General features: G+C 30.7%; 1 long non-coding RNA gene across 8 annotated transcripts; it reads right to left on the bottom strand.

The window, feature by feature from the left end:
• Positions 1-6,153: 6,153 nt before the first annotated feature.
• On the bottom strand, positions 6,154-20,181 carry LOC111276392 (uncharacterized). Of its 8 annotated transcripts, none has more exons than XR_016333663.1 (4): positions 20,167-20,181; positions 7,709-7,810; positions 6,840-7,088; positions 6,154-6,304 (listed from the first exon to the last, which is right to left on the bottom strand). It is a non-coding gene; the product is annotated as an uncharacterized LOC111276392 (long non-coding RNA). The 8 variants fall into 8 exon arrangements; XR_016333658.1 differs by having other exon boundaries at positions 6,840-7,138; XR_016333662.1 differs by lacking the exon at positions 20,167-20,181 and adding an exon at positions 8,352-8,366.
• Between the last annotated feature and the right edge of the window lie 407 nt (positions 20,182-20,588).

Genomic DNA, 20,588 nt, shown 5'->3' on the forward strand with positions numbered 1-20,588 from the left:
GGCCAATCGCACCTAGATATAAAAAAAATTGGTGGCTACTCTTAAAAGTCAATGTCTAGCGATAGATCTTCGGATCTAGACATTATGACACTATGACTTAATCTCATGGCCTAATGTGAAGGCGTGATATAAGGCTCATCGGCCCCAACCATCCCTTAGTTTACCATATCTCGAGGATATATAGTGCCACATTCGTGACTTGACGATACTTGTCCACCTAGACACCATATGTGCCTAAGAATATCTCACTTTAGACTAACAGGCCCTTGTCAGCTTGCTAGCTAAGAAAGTGGTAGAAAGTTGACATCAAATGTCCCCTTATATAGAGTGTAAGAGCTTTTAAGGCTATACAACCAAGAACCATAAAAATGTTTGAAATGGTTTGAAATGGGGACATTTTTCTTCCCAAGCCCTTCTAAGCTCAACTCCAGCAAACTTAAGGCACCATGATCTTTATCTTGATTATAATGATGCTAGAATGTAGATCCATGCTCTATTAACCCACTTGAAGGTGCCTGCACACAACTTCACCCATTAGCATCAACCTGGCTAATAAGCTCCAAGATGCCTATATAATGGCCTGTTTCAAAGTCTATACTTGCTCACACACTTGCTCTAGGATCATCATCCTATAGACTAAGTTTCGTCTGTTACCCACATCAAGGTAGTCATGGCAAGACCAAAGTACACCAAGGCCGGACTATGACATCCTTCTTTATTTACTATGTCGATGCCTTTATCAACGTTAACACCACACCCAAGTTCTCATGTTGCATAGATTTGACATTTTTTTATATGTCTCTCTTATGTACCCTCTTCAAGGATTCGCCGTGATCTCGTCAAATGAAGCATTGCCTATAGTTCATTCCATTATTGTTGTCAACAAGGTCTCATCCAAGCTCCTTTCACTTCTCTACACTTTTTGTGCTATTTTTCCTTTGGAGCTCTAAATTTAAACTGCGGCTTCACTTTATGCCATTGCACTAGTTCACTAAAGGTCTCAAAGTTACAACCTCGAGGTATCTTTGTTGAACATGATCCTTAGTAAAATGAATGACCTTTTCTTGCTTTATTGTATAATGTTGCACCTTGCTGAATATTGCCCATCATAGTAATCGTACGCCTGTGGCACCAATTATTTGATGCACCCTCTAGACATAGTGTTTAAGTCAACCGCATTCATGTTGCATCACCCTTAGTTGCCTCTAACATAGAAGCATTCAAACACTTTGGTCATCTCTCAACTTAGGCCATTTCAACCACTCCAAGGTTTCCTCTCTAGGGGTGACCTTTTAGCTAATTGCTACTCATAGCAGCATAATCTCATTTATCTCGAACTTAATCCTTGCTCAAATACCTCATAGACTTCATTGCTTTGGCTTAGTTTGACATGCAATCATGATGCTTCCCTACTTTTTCTCAAGATCGACTCTACATACAACCATGTCTCAACGATAGTTTCACTTACTCAAGCTCGCATCTGCTTTTAATCTTTATGCATTTCACTTTGTAAAAATTCAAATAAAGGCATTACATAAGCCCATTCGATGCTTAAAGATTTGTTGATCCACTATAAGTACAAGGTCCTCTGACCTACTCAAACCCAAGGTTCACCAACCCATAGGACTTAAGGCCTTTATAATGGCCAACTTTTACTTAAAATTTCCACATTTTAGCTTAATTTCAACCAACATCTCTCTGCCTTGCTCAACTTTTCTAATTCATTGACCATATTTGACTTGTAATGCCATAACCATTGACTTACTGAACTTATATGGCCTTTTCTTGGCCAAGCCAAATATAGTCCAACGACTAACATAAGTTCAAATGGTCCAACGGCCAACATAAGCTTAAATGGTCCACTGACCAATATACACTTAGATGGCTTTCTCCATCTACCCATTTGCTTAGTTTTTTTACCATCTCAAACTCATTTACCTCCGTAGAATTGCTCCTTGCTTGAAACCCAGATACTCGTCTAGGGTACCTACATCATATAATAAAGGCACATGTTAGTAACATCCTCTTAATAAGCACAACTCATGTTTTTAAGAACAAGACTCGTTTTGGCCCTCGTGGGCTAACTTAATGCAATTATATGGTGTGCACCATTTTACAATTATAACTCGTACCCAACCACAATCTAAAAGGCGTTGAATGCCCGTACAAGCTAACATTGTCTACTAGTTAAGGTTAAACTTTTGTGCCCTTCTGTTTGGAAACTAAAAGCTTACTCAAAGGCTTTGCACCTAGGCCAATTTTCCCATAGCTTGCATCAATGACTCATTCTCAAGTCCTTATAGCCACAGTACTGCATTTTTACCTTGATAGTTCTTTACGAGCTAGCACAAACTTGATTTTTCTCATTTATGAATTTACTTAAAATTTCATGCTTGTGCAAAGGATGACACTAGCTCTGTTTTGATACCAAATGCCATGGTCTGTACCAACTTGTGAAGTATTATCCAATTTGACCCCACTGGATCTCACAATTTGTTTCACAAAAGACATCTCATAAGTTGAAAGTAGTATAAACACTTATATCCCAAGACCAATTATAATATGCAGCCAATAAGGGATTCATGGCTTCTCTATTGGACCATGACATCTTTTTTTACTTCAACGAGGGTCTATCATCCTCAAGGCACATTACTAGTACCCCCAGAGTTGGTTTTAATATCACATGTTATGGATTGGGTGTTCCTTATGCTAAAGCCATGCAATTGTACAGCACCAAAACTACATAGTCGAGGTAAGCCTTTTGTAAGCCCATTTCCTTCTGGACAACTATAGTTCAACGGTATTCCATGTGATAGCCTTACTTGACTTGGCCCATAGGGTCATTTGCAACATTCCCAAACTTCTCGAGGGAGGAACTTAACTTCCATCACATCACTAACCTACAATCTCTATGTGGCCTCGAGCACTAATCTAGTGCCCTCAAGCATGAAAATCTTAAGTACTAACTACAAGAACTCACTTAAACGCATGCAACCTTGAGTCTTATTAGGCGAACATTTTTTCACATGATGAGAACCCAACACCATGTTCGCACATGTATTTCATAGCTCTAGTGCTTAGAACCCTAAGGCATGGCACATATGCTAGTTTACAATAAGTTTGGAGCAATACTAGACTCATCTTATTATTCATGAAGCTTGCACCTTGTGGCCTCACCCCTTTAACCACACTTTAGCTGCCACATGCATGATGGACGCTCAACATCATGCCTGCATTAATTAGATACTCCTATGTGCTGCCTCAGCTACAACCCACTTTTACGCATGTTACCAAGTAACCATAAGGGTCTAGTAGCTTACTTGCTTACTAGTCCACTCATCTCTTAGGCTTATTGGTGCCTCTCCTACATAAGCACTCCCGATGATTCTTGGTTACACATAATTTGACTTAAGGAAGGGAAACCAAAGGGCATATCAAATGTTATGACTTAACCCTATGGCCTAAAGCAAAGCATGATATGATCCAAATTGCCCCTAAGTTTACCATGTCTTGAGGAGACACCATTTCATACTCATGATCTGACGATACTTACCTACTTAGGCACATGTGGTGCCTAGGAATTGCTCACATTAAACTAGCAAGCCCCCCGCCAATTGGTTAGCTACAGAGGTAGTGAAGAGCCGATACCAAATATCCTTTTTATATAAAGTATAGGAGCTTTTAGAGTTATGCTACCAAAAACCATAAAAAGGCTTGAAATAGGAACACTTTTCCCCCAAGCCGTTCCAAACTCAACTCCAGCAAACTCAAAACACCATGATCTTCCTTTTGACTCCAATGATGTTAGAATATACATCCATGCTCCACCAACCCACTCAAAGTTGATTGCATACGGCTTCATCGACTAGCATCCGACCTGATTAATAGGCTCCAAAATGCCCACACTATATGCTCCAAGGCCCATGCTTGCCCGCACTTGCTTTGGGATCACCATTCCATGGACTAGGTGTCATCTGCTGCCTGCATCGGGGTACTCTTGCAAGACCAAGGCAAGCCAAAGCTGACCATGACACATACGTTTTGAATAGGCTAGCTTTTATTAAGAATGTTGAGTTTGCCATGATCGATGGAAATTAACTAATAGACATTTTGTATAAAAGGTGTGTGGGCCAGGCCTTCGTAAGATCAATCATCCAATTTATTGAGAACATTATCATGATTGGATTAAAAGAATTCAACACCTCACAAAGAGTTTTAAGTTCCTGATTTTACTTTATTTTTTGCTGAGGCTTTCCAATCAACCATAGAGCATATTGGCATATTCACTGTCCAAAGTGGAGAGGTCTTAACCAAATTGTATTTTTCTTTAAGATTGCAAACATTTGCATTTTTAGATAATAAGTGAGGGAATGTTGTATGTATTACCAAAGGAATTGTTTTCTTTAAGTGTTTAAATGAAAACAAAAAGGTTCTTAAATCACGTAATATGTATATGTGTTGAAAACATGATGTTTGGAAATTAAAAATAGCTTTGAAGTGAAATTTGACTAAAGCAGTACTATCAACTGCCAGCAAGAGCAACGATTTCCCTTCCAAATACTTATGAACAAAATTGGTCAGTGACCTTGAGTGATTTTTTTGGCAAAAGTTAGGCATGAACAATCGACTGCTTTTTCAGAGCAATCAACTGTTGCATGGCAAATTTGTATAATCAATTGCCTGTTTTGAGCAGTCAAACTATCTATTTTGAGAACTCAAAAATCATAACGTTAAACATGATCTTTCAATTAAAGGTCTTGTTCCTTTATCCAAAAGATATTTATTCGTGGAATGGTGTTTCAAACATCTTTTGAGATTTATAAATACTTTCATTAAGATTCATTTTAACACATCTTTTCACTCAAAAAATAATCAGATTTTTATCTTTCACTCTCATTTTTCTAATTTTGGTTTAAGTGTATTAAAAAAAAAAGAGCTTGAAGTGCAATCTTGTTCTTTTTTGATAGATATTATATCTTGAAAATAATGTTTCTAAGAATCCATTTGCACTATAATTAAAAAATTATTATTCTTAAGATAACTTTCTGCACGTATCTTATTTAAGTTTCTTCAACTATATTGAATTAGTGGGCTATTGGATAGAACTACACATCGAGTGACACACCATTAAGCTTTAATCACCACCAATTGAATTTAAATACAAATTTTAATGAGATTTATTTAATATATATTTTTTATTAAATTTTCTTATTTTCAGCTATAATAACTATTTTTTTTTAATTACAGTTACAATAACTTTTATTATTATTTTTAATTTCATTAAAATTAATCTCACTATTCATCTAAATAAATCTTTAATTTTTATTCAATATAAAGTTCAACGATGAAGACTTTTTATAGATATCCGTATATTTTCTGAAAATTGGTTGGTATTGATACCCGTGTAATCTTGACCCTGCACGCATACCTTTGAAATTTAAAAATTTAAGAACAAAGTTGGTTTGTTAATATGATTTGTAACATTTAAAAAAGAAATTATATAATTTTTTTTAATATAAAATAAACCAAGGCTAAAGGGAAATTATAGAAAGAAAATTTGCAAGTACTAAGAATTGAATCCCAATTTTATTGACATTCAAATCTTAAAGGAAGTGAATGAACCAAAGCATTAGGTTCAAGAAAATATATTAGAATTACTCAGTTTGCAATAGTAACTTTTATTTAATTAAGCTTACTACTAACGATCTAAATTTAAGGATAATTGCAAATTAAAGTTCAGACTTCCATACATGGCATTGAACATTTGATTTTTCCGGAACTTGGATGAAAACGTTGGCCTAGGAATGTGGAGTATATAACAATATAGCTCAACCCAACCTTTAATTTTTCGAAGCATTCCTTTGTTGGTTCTCTCTCGCTATCACTTCGCTGTAAAAATAGACAAGGAAACGAGAAGAGGTAATGTTAGCTATCGTGTTACGAAGTATTCATGACAATGTACATGCAAAGTAAATGCGATCAAGCTTAAATATATTGTACTAATGAATTGCGAAGAGAAGTACCGGAGAGCACAAGTGAGTTGGGCTGCCTTGTCGAACTCTTGATTCTCTCTTGCTTTCAAAATTTGAAACATCAAAGCAAGGCGTATTTGGGTACTCATACTCTGTTGAATTATGAGGTTGGTCTCCTTTCGAAGATGCTCACATTCCAATTCAATGGCTTCAAATTTTTCTCTTACTTGTCTTTGGCCCTCTTTGATCTTTTTTTGTTCCTCGCTTATTTCTTCCATATCACATCTTAGCCTTCTCATGCGCCTATTTAGTTTTTTCATCCTTTTTTTTTTCTACAATTACAAAAGTTCATCATTTTTACATAACAAGAAGGTGAAAATCAAATAATAAATTGTAATTTCTAACATGGTCTCTCACATCCGAATTCAATGGTTTTGGGTATTTAAGGTCGGACTTGGACTCACCTTTTGAACTGAACTTTTGAGATTTAGTTTGCATTGTCGTTGTGATTGAAAATCGTAAATAAAAAAAAGTTATGCAATATCTTTTACAATTAAGAAGAAACCAATAAAAAATTGGACATAATTTTAAAACTAACAATAAATTTACTTATGATCAACACCTTTTGATAAGAGTGTTAAAGTTTATATTGAGTTCTTATAAATGATCAAGTTTGTAATTCCAATAATTTTAAAATATTTAAAAATTAAAATTTGTAAATTGTTGAGTTTAAACAAGTATATAATCTAATGGTAAAAAAAATTAACTTGCAATGTGACTGATGACAAACACTAACAAGTTAAATATGATAAAATTAAAGATAATACAAGATAAAAGTATAAACATAAATAACTTATTGAATCATACCATATAGCCTTTCCCGCAAGTTCTAAGGCGGAGTGATTTTGGAAATGGAAGAGGACAATACTTGCTCCCACTCGAAAGCATTGTTTTCATTTCCTGCGTGTTCCAGTTTTCCTCCCAATTACTTTAAGTATTGTGATATGTCGTGCGATATCGCAAGGCTTCCATCGAGTGTCGAACGATTCTTTGGTACTTCCGCGAGTCAACGCACAGCATCGCACGATTGTCCACATTACCTCCCGTGGTTTTTGACTGGTCAATTCCAGTTAAAATAGGCAATAAATAACTCCCATATTGGTTGACTGGAACAATTCCGCGAATAAAAGATGACATTATGTCAATTTTATGATCCGATTAATAATACTCTTTGGCTGCAGATATTTATATGCAATAATAATTTTATCGAAATAATATATTTATAATTAACGACATTCATAAAAAAATACGCTGGCATTAATAAGTTATTTTTAAATATATTTTATATTTTATTTGATAACTTTAAAGAAAAAATTATTTAATAAAAAATATTAATATATTTTTGTGTTGTTTGTGAGATAAAGATTAATAAATAAATTAGGGTATTTGTCGGATAAAGATCCGTACTCGGATGAGCATTTGATGCAATCACATCATTCTTTTGTTTTTCAAACAACTACTCATTGTGCTGTGGCACCAAGAACAAGAAATATCTAATCATTCTCCGTCGGAGCTCCGACTGCGAACAAATACAGCCTACGGCACCAATCATTATTAAACTCTACGAACCGAAGATTACCGGAGCTCCGAGTGCAAACAAATGCAGCCTATGGCAAATCATGACTCATCATAGACGACGATCAAATATTGAATAAATAATACACGTGATATCGTACCTGCTGGTTACGTATCTTCTCTTGTTTTACTCTGAACTCTTCCAACTCCCTCGATTACGCATCTTCGCATCCTCTTCTGCTTTATTAGCCCTTTTTCTTTTCCTGGAAACCAAAAGAAAGAAAAGGCTTTTCATAAAGAGATGGAATATTAGGAACAAGAAAACCAAGAAAGAGAACAACATGATGAAAAGTGATAAAAAAAATAAAAAGGAGATCTAAGTGAGCGAACTTAACAATCTGGCAAACTTTTTAAGCAAGGCAAAGGTTGCTTAACTCTTAAGGCGTACCTCATTAGTTTAATTTATTATTACAGGGTTCGAACTTTGGACAGAAGCTTGTAAACTTATTTAAGTTTGGAGTCATACATTCAATCCGGTCTAAGAAATTAAATTATTTTAAATTATTTTTTATTTAATTTTAATTTTTAAATATATTAAAAATATTTAAATATTAATATTTTATTATTTTTAAATATTTTTTTAAAAATTTCGAGACTTTAAACTTCTACTTGACGGGTTGGGTCTGGATAACAATTTTAGAAAACCCATCGGGTCTGCCTCAAACGTGGATAGATTTAGTTGCTATTCTATGTTGCTTTTTATTTTCTTAAATTTTTTTAATTTAAGGAAAGAGAAATTCAAACCATATATTTTATGCAAGATTCGAACGTTGGGAAGAAAGAGATTGTGAAAGAGTGAAAACGAGGGGTTGGATGACACTGTCCTACCGTCGGAAGGCACTAAGAATAGATTGACAGAGTGATAAGGAGGAGCAGAAGTGATAGAGGTTGAAGTTAGGATTAGGGTCAAGGTCGAGCAGAAAAAATGAGAGAGAGAGAGAGAGAGAAAATGAGGAAGATGAGTTAGGGATTTTAGATTTAAAGACGTGATGGATTGTCGATTAAAATTTTCTTCAATAATCTTATTTTTTAAAATTTAGTTTTAATTTTTTTTTAAATTTATTATTGACAAAATTTTTCTTTGATAAACTATTAACTTATGGATTATCAATGGATAATTTTGATCCTAAAGCTCGCACCAACTTTTTATAATATTTCCTTCAAATTTTTACTTATGAAATATCGAAGAAAAATATTCAATCAATAAATTTTATTGATGATTAGTTCGTAATCCGTCACTAATTTTTAAGTTAATTTTTTATTTTATTTTATTAAAAATAAGTCAATAACTATCAATCAAAAAAATTTGTCCATAAAATTCTGTCGATATTGAAAAAATTTTTGATAATGTGACTAACGCTTTCAAAAAACATACGAAAGCTATGGCTGAGTACTATGGTAGAAGTATTAATGTTATCGGAAGTGAAGTGGCTGTTACTAGGCCATTGCTGTAGACTCTACCGATTAGAATTCCAAGAATCAGCTCAGGGGGCAACAATAGCCTCAACCAGCTGATAGAACAAACAAAGGTCAAAGATTACTAACCTTTGGCCCAAAGTGACAAGAGCACTATTTGTCTCCAAAAGTTAGAGAGGCATAAGTTAGATGACATGCATAAGTTATGAATAGGCTAGCTTTTGGTAAGAATGTTGAGCCTACCATGATCGATCGAAATTAACTAACTGACATTTTGTACAAGAAGTGTGTGGGCTAGGCTTCATAGGATCGATCATCCAATTTATTAAGAACATTATCATGATTGGATTAACAGAGTTCAACACATTGCAAGCAGTTTTACGTTCCTGATGTTACCTTATTTTCTGCTGAGGCTTTCCAATTCACCATAGAGCATATTGGCATATTCATTGTCCAAAGTGGAGAGGTCTCAACCAAATTGTATTTTTCTTTAGGATTGCGTACATTTGCATTCTTTGATAATAATTGAGGGAATGTTGTATATATTGCCAAATAAATTGTTTTCTTAAGTGCTCAAATGAAAACAAAAAAAAAAAAAAAAAAAACTTAAATCATGTAATATGCATATGTGTTGAAAATATGATGTTTGCAAGTTAAAAATAGCTTTGAAGTGAAATTCGACTAAAGTAGCCCTATTAGCTGCCAGCAAGAGTAGTGGTTGGCCTTCCAACTACTCATGAACAAAATTGGTCACTGACTTTCTGGTGAGGTTTTAGCAAAAGTTGGGCATGAGTAGTCGATTGTTTTTTTGGATCAACCAACTGTTGTATGAAAAATTTGCACAAACGACTGCCTTCTTTGACAAATCAACTATCTATTTTAGGAATTCAAATATCATAACGTTGAACATGCTCTTTCACTTAAAGGTTATGTTCCCTTATCCAAAAGATACTTATTCGTGGAAAGGTGTTTCAGACATATTTTGATGTTTATAAATATTTCTATTAACATTCATTTTAACACATATTTTCACTCAAAAAATCAGATTTTTATCTTTCACTCTTATTTTTCTGATTTTGGTTTAAGTGTGCTCAAAATGAGCTTGAAGTGCAATCTTCTTCTTTTTCGATAGATATGTAGCGATGGAGGGGCTCAGAACCTGATCACCGAACTTGGGAATGAGGAAAAAAACAGGGTTTAAAAAAACATTTTCAATAAAAACTAAAAAATGAGTAGTTGTTATTAATCTTTTTTAGGGTGTAATTGGCTACAAAAAAATTATTTTTTTAATAAAACATTTAAAACGGATTTAAAGTTTTACAAAAAAACAATTTACGGTCTACAAAAACAAAGTTTGGGTCTAGAAGTTGGTTATGTATGAGAAAAGATTGATTCCCCTATAGCGCCCATTAAAGACAGTACCAATTAATTACATATTATCTTTAGATTTTGGTAAAAATGGTCATATTCTTAATGTTTAAAAATTAATTTCTTTGTTTATTCCAAAAATCAAATCTTTTCTTTTTCTTGTTTCTTTTAAAGGCAAATCATTTTTATTTTATTAAGTAAAATAAATTATTTTTGGATCAAGATGAAAATATCCTAAGCATCTACACATTTTTTCCACTCTCTTATATTTAGGTAGAGTTTAAAAAATATCTTTAACTTAGTAATTTTTAAATTGACCCATTAAATCGAGATAATACCTCATATAAATAATAATCGTTGAGAGTCCCCCTATATTTAGGCTAGATTCTCCAAGTTATATTAAAACACTTTCTTTTGAAAAACCTTATTTATAAAACCAATGCATGTATGCATGAACATAATAATAATATGAATGCATGATGATTAAACATGAATGACAAGGTACGAATGCATGGCAATTTAAGAATGCATCTAATCTTAAAATAAGATGGAATGCAAATGCATGAATCGGGTTAAAGGTTGGTTTTAGGGGGTTTGAGGGTTGGTTTAGGGTTTAGGGTTAGTTTAGGGTTAGTTTAGGGTTTAGCATTTTGGTTTTGGGTTTAATGTTTGGTTTAAGGTTTAGGATTTATAGTTTAGGGTTTAGGGTTTGGGTTTGGATTTGGTTTAGGGTTTAAGGTTTTTATTTAGAGTTTAGGGTTTGGATTTAGGGCTTGAGAATTATGGTTTCACTTGTTTTGGTTTAGGGTTTTGGAATGCATATAACAAAATTAATAAAATGTCATGGATAAAAATGCAAACTTTAATGCACGTAACTAAATTACTAAAATTTCATTGATAAAAATACAAATTTTGAAGCATGGGAGTAATATGGTAAAAGTTACAAAAATACCATTAATGAAAATGCAAACTTTAATGCATGAACCATGTATGAAAATAAACTTATTACAAACTAAGGCATATTCACAAATATATTACAAACTTAACATGTATATAACATTATCGTAAAAATGAATAAAAAAAACTAAGAGTTTTAAAATTTTAAAGACATGTGCCATTGTTTTTTTTTTTTTTTTTTGAAATTCATATAAACAAATTAAAATCACCAAAAAGTCTACTAATCTAGCTTTTTTGTTCATTGAAAATTTGATCAAACACATAAAAAACTTGAAAAATAATGCAAGAACACAAACAAACATGTGAGAAATAAGCAACATTTTGCCATTACTAAAGGGAAGAAGGTTCAGCCAAGCATGAGAGAGCTTGGCCGAATGCTTTTATGGTTATTACAATCATTCTATCACTTTATTTAATTGAACATGCATCAAAACTTCATGATACTATAATATAAAGGTATTTTCATCATAAAAGAAATTTTATCAAACACGTAGTAAACTAACTAGTAAGGAAACTATAAAAACATACTAATTTAACCAAACACTATAAACAACCACTAAACTAATCAACATTCATACAAGTAACAAGTAGAATAACAATCCAAACATCCATACACATGATCTAAAGCAAGGAAAACACATCATAAAAATCAAAAAGAGGTTCCGCCATGGGGGAAAAGAGCTTGGCCGGACCTTTCAATGGATGTTTCAATGGTGGATTTTGATTTCTTTAATCTTTTTTGTATCAAACCAAACTATGGACTAGTTGGTTAAATTTTTGGATCAAATTTAAAGTTATAGACACAACTAACTAAAATTTTCTCAAGAAAAAGAGAAAAATAAAATACTGAATAACATGAAAACTATGGAAACGAAATGAAAATGGTATAAAATGCAATGAGAAATCTATTAAAAATTATACCTTCACAAAGCTTTTCCAAATTTTTCTATTTTTTTCTTTTTTTACCTTGCACGTCACGACCTTCCCAGTTGCCTCCTTTTTTCTTTCCAACCCTAAAAGATAAATAAATATCCCATGTAAAACGCATACAGCCCTTGGATGTATTTTTCATCTAATTGTCATTTTTTCTCCCTTGTTTATTTTTGCAAAAAGCCATTTTTCATCATTGGGTTCAACCTATCAAGATCATCCCATGGTTTAGAATGTTCATGGCCAAAAATTATATTTTTAGTGCTGGTGGAACCAAGTGAAAAGATCATTTTACCCTTCATTAGAAAGTTTTTACCTTTTATGTAATTTTCTTAAGGAATAATGTTCATTTCTTAATTTTTGTGATTTTAAAGCACCAAAAATCTTGAAATATTATGAAATCATGATTTGAAAGTTTTCGTGAACAATTAATCTTTGAAGATTAAATTACAAAATTACCTCCAAAGGTATTTTGGTAATTTCATACTTTTCGAGGGACGATCAAAGTTTTTAGTGCCTCAAAAATCACCAAATAGTGTGAAAACATGATTTGAAGAGTTTTGCCAAAAATCGACCGCGAAAAGGTCAAATTACAAAAATAACACTTTGGGTATTTTAGTAATTTCACACCTTCGGAGGTGCAATCAAGGTTTTTAATGCACAAAAAATCATGAAATAATACAAAACCATGATTTTAAGTGTTTCACAAAAAATTGACTTAGAGAATGTTAAATTACAAAAATACCCTTAATGGGGTATTTGGCTTAGGGGGTTTCATATATTTTTCTCGAGAATCTTACTAGTGGGTATTTGATTCTAACTTTCAATTCAAGATAATTTGATTTCGAGAGAAAATGATAAATTTTTAATAGTACCCAAAATCTTAGAATCAAAAACCTATCTCTCCTTGTGGTATTCTAAGATTTCGGAAGAAAAAGTTGCATTATTTTCAAATTTGATCTGAATAAAAAATTATGAAATAGCTGTTACCATTTTAAAAAGCATGTCTGAAAGTGACTGCAAGTTAGTTGTAGGTTTCTACTGCTAAATTTTTTTTTTAATATTGCAATTAATGGCATTTGGCATGAAAAATGCCTTAAATAATTTTGTTCAATTTTTTGGGAGATTATTTAAGGCATTTTCTAGCAAAAAAAATCTTAAATAATCCTCTAAAAACATTTATCAATATTATTTAAGGTATTTCTGATCAGAAATGCCTTAAATAATCCTATTTAATTTTTTTTAGGGATTATTTAAACGTTTTCTAGCAAAAAAATACCTTAAATAATCCCATTCAATTTTGTAGAAGATTATTTAAGGTGTTTTTTTAAACAAAAACACCTTAAATAATTCTTTAAAAAATTGTTTAGCATTATTTAAGGCATTTTTTAGCCAGAAAAAAGGCCTTAAATAATCCAAAAAAAAAAATCTTACAAGTAATCCCCAAAAATAAACTCTAGAAAGAATGATAGAACCTATGACCTTATGATTAATAACCATATGCTCTAATCAACTAAGCTACTCCAATTTTTTTATATTTTATGTCTTAAATCTTATAAGTAATGAAAGTGATTATTTAATGCATTTTTAGTCAAAATGCCTTAAATAATGCTTTTAAAAAATATTAAACGCTAGAGGGAAGGGTCATACCTATGATCTTGTAGTTAATAACCATATGCTTTAATCGATTAAACTACTTCAATTTTTTTATATTTTATCTCTTAAATTTTATAAGTAATGAAAAGAATTATTTAACCATTTTTTTATTTAAGGTATTTTTTACTAAAAATACCTTAAATAATCCTCTTTAAAAAAAATTAGAGATTATTTAAGGTATTTTTTGACTAAAAATGCCGTAAATCACTCTTTTGGGTATTTATTATTAATAAAAGCTAATAAAAAGTTTTTATCATATATGTCAATGAGATTATGGTAATTATTCAAGAATTAATATATGTGGATTTTTTCAATTAAATGAGTGTATCTAAACACGGGATGTCCTGAAAATGAAAGAAAACTCTAAGTATTGCACTTTTCCAGGGATCACACTTTCTCATGGAATCCAAGATTCTGCCAACCAAAAGCCTCATAAGGATTTTTTGATAATTTCACATCTTCCAAGATGCGATTAAGGTTTTTAATGCACTAAAAATAATAAAATAACATAAAATCATGATCTAAAGCATTTCATGAAAAACTAACCTTAAGAAGGTCAAATTATGAAAATATCTCTATGAGTATTTCGGTAATTTCACACCTCTAGGGTGCGATCAGGGTTTTTGATTCATAAAAAAAATCATAAAATAATACTTAAAAGTGATATGAAAGTTTTCACAAAAATCCATCTTTAAGAAAGTCCAATTACAAAAATACTTTTAAAGGGTATTTTAGTAATTTTACCTTTTTGGAAGTGCAATCAAAATTTTCAATGCATCAAAATCACAAATATTAATCCGAAGGCTTATTAACCCCATTCGGTTGTGAACTTTATAAGATTGACCCGAGTTCAATTTGGTTTAACTAGTTTTCACCATCTTTTATCAAGTTTGACTTTGTTTGACTATGTTAAACCAAATTTGACCTTATGGCATTTGGGTCAAATTCGTCCTAAATCTGATTCTAAAAACTTGTCAAGATTTAAGAAAGGTTGGATTTGAATTAAGCCAGATTTTAAGAGTTTCACAATTGATCCCATTCTACCTGGGCAAACTTAGATGTATACACTTACCCCTTTTTGCATGTTTTGAATATAAAAAAATAATACAAAGACCAAGACATCAATTTTGTTTTAGACCAATGCTGAAAGGTTTTTGTTTGCTTTTTTTTTTTCATTTTTTTCTTGGCCAATAGAGATTTTAAAAGCTTGAAAAAACCTTGAATTTTGAAAAACTCCTCTATACAAAGACTTCGAAATTTAAAAAATGTAAACATTGGAGAACTCCTCTAAACAAAGGCTACAAAATTCTAAAATCTCAATTTTGGAAAAACTCCTCTAAACTAAAGCTATGAAACTTTAAAAAATCTCAATTTTGAAAAGCTCATTTAAAGAAAGGCTAACTTTTAAAATATTAACTTTGACAAGGCTTTTATAAAGATAAGCTAAAGAACTTTAAAAATCTCATTTTAAAAATGGCTCCTATAAAGGTAGGCTAGGGAACTTTAAAATGCTCATTTTGAAAAATGGCTTATATAAAAATAGGCTAGAGAATTTTAAAAATAACTTTTTGGAAAAGAGCTTCTATAAAAATAGGCTAAGGAACTTTAAATATAACATTTTGAGAAAATGCTCATATAAAAATAGGTTAGGGAAATTTAAAATTCACATTTGGAAAAAGGCTCCTATAAAAATAGGCTAAGGAACTTTAAACTTCAAATTTTTTAAAAAAAAGTGCCTATACAAATAGGTTAAAGAACCTTAAAACTCACATTTGGAAAAGATTATTTATAAAAATAGGCTAAAAAATTTTAAAAATCATATTTTGAAAAAGAGATCCTATAAAAATAGGCTAGGAAACTTTAAAAATCTCAATGGGAAAAAGGGCTTTTATAAAAATATGCTAGGGAACTTTAAAAGTCTTATTTGGAAAAAGACTTTTATAAAAATAGGCTAAGGAACTTTAAAATTCACATTTAGAAAATGGCTCATATAAAAATAGGCTAAGAAACTTTAAAAATCTCATTTTGAAAAAAGGCACTTATAAAAATAGGTTAAAGAACTTTAACAATCACATTTTGAAAATACTATTGGGTTAAAGAACTTAAAAATCACATTTTAAGGTGTTTATAGATTAAAATCACAAATATTAATATGAAGCCTTATTAACCCGATTTGGTTGTGAATTTTATAAGATTGCTCGAGTTCAATCCAATTTGGCTAGTTTTGATTACCTTTGATAAAGTTTCACTTTTTTGACAAGATTTCATGTTAGGGTATTTGTGTCAAATTGGTTTTAAATTTGATTCTAAAAACTTATCAAGATTAAAAAAAATTAGATTTGGACTAAGTCAGATTTTAAGAGTTTCATAATTGGCCTGATTCTGCCTAGACAAAATTAGGTGTTTACAAGATATTATATCTTAGGAATAATGTTTCTAAAAATCCATTTGCACTATAATGAAAAAGCTATTATCCTTAAGATAATTTTCTAGAAATATCTTACCTAAGTTTTTTCTTCAACTAGATTGTATTAATCCTTATTCAATATAAAGTTCAACAATTAAGAGTTCTTATAAACATTTATACATATTCTAGAAGTTGGTTGGTATTGATACCCATGTAATCTTAACCATGCATGCATATCTTTGAAAATTTAAAATTTAAGAGCAAATTTGGTTGTTTATAAGATTTGTAATGTTAAATAAAGAAACTATATAATTTTTTTGGTATAAAATAAGCCAAGGTTGAAGGGAAATTAAAAAAAGAAATTTTGCAAAGTATTAAGAATTGAAAGAAAATTTACAAGTATTAAGAATTGAATCTCAATCTTTCTAGAATCAAACTCTTAAAAGAAATGAATGAACCATTTATGTTAAGCTTTAGGTTCAAAAAAATATATTAGAATTACTCTCAATTTGCACTATACTTAATCTTACTATTAACTATCTAAATTTAAGGATAATTGCAAATTAAAGTTTAAACTCCCATCCATGGCATTGAACATCTGATTTTGTCAAAACTTGGATGAAAAGTTTGGCCTAAAAATGTGGAGTATATAATGATATGGCTTAACCCTAGCCTTTAATTTTTCAAAACGTTCCTTTATTGGTTCTCTTTCACTATCACTTCACTGTAAAAGTAGATAAGGAAATAGAAAAAGGTAATGTTAGCTACTGTGTTACAAAGTATTCGCAATAATGTACATGCAAATTAAATATGATAAAGCTTAAATATATTGTACCAATGAATTATGAGAAGTACCGAAGAGCATAAATGGGTTGGGCTGTCTTGTCGAATTCTTGGTTTTCTCTTGCTTTCAAGATTTGGAACATCAAAGCAAGGCAAATTTGGGTGTTCACACTTTGTAGAATTATTAGGTTAGTCTCCTTTCGAAGTTGCTCACATTCCAATTCAATGGCTTCTAATTTTCCTCTTACTTGTTATTGGCCCGCTTTCATCTTTTTTGGCTCCTTACTTATTTCTTCCATATCTCATTTTAGCTTGTCATGCATCTATTTAGTTTTTTCATTCTTTGTCTTTCCTATAGGTATAAAAGTTTATCATTTTTACATAACAAGATAACAGGTGAAAATCAAATAATATGTTGTAATTTCTAATGTGATCTCTCACATTAGACTTCAATATTTTTCAAACATTTAAGGTTGAACTTGGACTTATTGAGCTTTGCCTTGAATCATATCCCATATTGAAAGTTGAGTGAGTTATAAGAGTTGAGAGTATGTCTTGTATCTCACGTGAAAGCTTTTGTAAAGTTATACGAAGTTTTACCCTTATATATTAGTGCTTTGGTTTTAGTTTAGTAATCCTAAATAGTTAGACACCAAAAAAATAGATAAGTAAATGAGCTATTAAAAGAGTGTAATTAGGTTTTGGGTTATATTTTGAGTAAGGAGTTTTTGGTGACTTTTCTCATTTTAAAAGTCTCATAATTGTAAAGATTTATTTTGTTAGTGGGTTGGATTTGAAGTAAGTCACTTTGGATTGCGCTGAATAAATATATTTGTTTGTTTTTATTTTGTTGTAGGCTTACTTTGTCGTTTGTATATGTATGAGTGTTGTGCATGTTTGTTTGTTTCCTTATAAATAGTATCAGAGTTGAAGGTTTGAAACATGAAAAGAGGCAAACCCTAAAGAGATTTACATATAGATTTATTCAAGATGGGATTGGCTAGATATTGCTTGATGGATAAAAAAATTTGTAGAAGAAGAATTCTAAAGAATTCTAAGAGGAAAGATATTCTTGATAGGTAAGTTAGTATACTTATAAATATTAGAGTCTCTATGTGATTAGGTATGAGAAAAATATGTAAGAGAGTTATAAGATTTTATTGGTTAAACACCCAATAAGACTAAAGAAAGTTAAAAAGGTTTTTATGGGTGTTATTAGGATTGACTCAAATCCCATAAAAGATTTGCATAGAGGTTTATTCAAAATGAGATTGGTTAGATATTGCTTGATGGATGATAAGATTTGTAGAAAAATTGTTCTAAGAAAAAAGAATTCTTAATAGGCAAGTTAGTATACTTATAAATAGTAGAGTCTCCATAGAGTAAGTATGAGAAAAAGATGTAAGAGAGTTATTAAGTTTTATTGGATAAACCCTCCATAAAACTATAGTAGATTGAGAAGGTTTTTATGAGTGTGTATGTTAAAGTGGGCTAAAGGAGAATGAGAGGGTCTAAATAGATATAGTGCCGGGTGCACATGGGTATATGTTTATTTTGGATTGAATATTGATGATATGTATGTTTGTATTTCTCTATAACTAATGAATTTATTTTTTTTCATCCATGGACATAGGTTGTTGGGTTGAACCATGTTAAATTGTTGTCTCTTCCATGATCGATTCATTGTTTGATTATGTATTCGCTAGCTTGGATTGTTAATTGATTGGGGGCCTTTTTTACTTAACAATTAGTAACAAAGTTGTCATGCTCCTAACAATTGATATTAAAGCCATTCGAAGCTTGTGGATGGGATTCCTAACTATTAGTATCAGAGTTAAAGGTTTAAGATATGAGAAAAGATAAGTCCAAAAAAGCTCAATTCAAGAGAGGAGTTTAAGTTCATATTTTGATAGATTGGTTTATATGAAGCGTGAAGACACAAAGAAAATTGTTACAAGACTTCCATTACAGATAAAACAAGCTATTTAGTATGGAGATTGATGATTAATGAAATTTGAGTTAAAGTGAAGGTTGTTAAGATTGACTCAAATCGCATAAAAGATTTGTGTAGAGATTTATTCAAGATGGGATTGTTAGATATTTTACTTGACAGATAGGAAAACTTATAGAAAAAATTTCTAAGAGAAAATAGATTCTTAATAGTCAAGTTAATATATTTATAAATAGTGGAGTCTTTATAGTATTAGGTATGAAAAAATATGTAAGAGAGTTATAAAATTTTATTCGGTAGACACCGTCTAAAACTAGAGGAGATTGAAAATATTTTAATGGGTTGTATATTAGAGTGAACTTGAAGAGAATAAAAGAATCCATATAGATATGGTATATAAGTGCATATGGGTATATATTTGTTTGAGAATGGGTATTGATGATTTGTTTGTTTATAATTTTTTATAACTAATATATTTCTTTTTCTTACATGTAGACATAAGTAAATTAAATTGAATCACATTAAATCATTATCTCTTTTATGATTAATTAATTGTTTGATTATGCTTTTGATTATTTGAATAGTTAATTGATTGAGGGCTTTTTTTGCTTAAAAAGATTACCTTTTAAAGTGAACTTTTGAGACTTAGTTTGCATTGCTGTTGTGATTGAAAATCATAAATAAAAAAATTTATGCAATATCTTTTACAATCAAGAAGAAACCAATATAAAATTGGACATAATTTTCAAATAAAAAATAAATTTAGTTATGATCATCACTCTTACCATATTGAGTTGTTATAAATGATCAAATTTGAAATTTTAATAACTTTTAAATATTTAAAAATTAAAAAATTTAAATTATCGAGTTTAAACAAACATATAATCTAATGGTAAAAAAACAACATACTTATATTAACTTTGCAATGTAAGTGACGATAAACACTAATAAGGTAAATATGATAAAAATAAATATAATACAAAATAAAAGTATAAACATAAATAACATATTGAATCATACCATATAACCTTTCCCCCGAGTTCTAAGGCGGAGTGTTTTTGGAAATGGAAGAGTACAACATTTCCTCCTACCTGAATGCATTATTTTCATTTCTTGCGTGTTCCAGCTTTCCTCCCAAGTACTATAAACATCGACAGGAGTGTCGTACGATTCTTTGGTTCTTAAGCGAGTCAACGCACAGCAACGGAAGTTGTCCACGTTGCCTCCCAAGGTTTTTGATTGGTCAATTCCAGTTAAAATAGGCAATAAATAACTCCAATATTAGTTGACTTTTAACAAAACTCGAATAAAAAATGACATTATGTGGCATCAATTTTTAATAATATTTTGGTGAATTAGAAGTTAGGTTAAATGTTGTGTATAATAAAATTTTTAATATTATTTTTAAATTTATGAATTAATAATTAATTATAATTAATTATAATTATTTTTATATCAAATAATAATTTTATTGAAAATAAATAATAAAAATAATTATTTATAATTAAAAACA

This window comes from Durio zibethinus, chromosome 25, assembly GCF_047325235.1.
Source record: "Durio zibethinus cultivar Kanyao isolate XHJ-2024 chromosome 25, ASM4732523v1, whole genome shotgun sequence".
In the NCBI taxonomy this organism is placed as follows: Eukaryota; Viridiplantae; Streptophyta; class Magnoliopsida; order Malvales; family Malvaceae; genus Durio; species Durio zibethinus.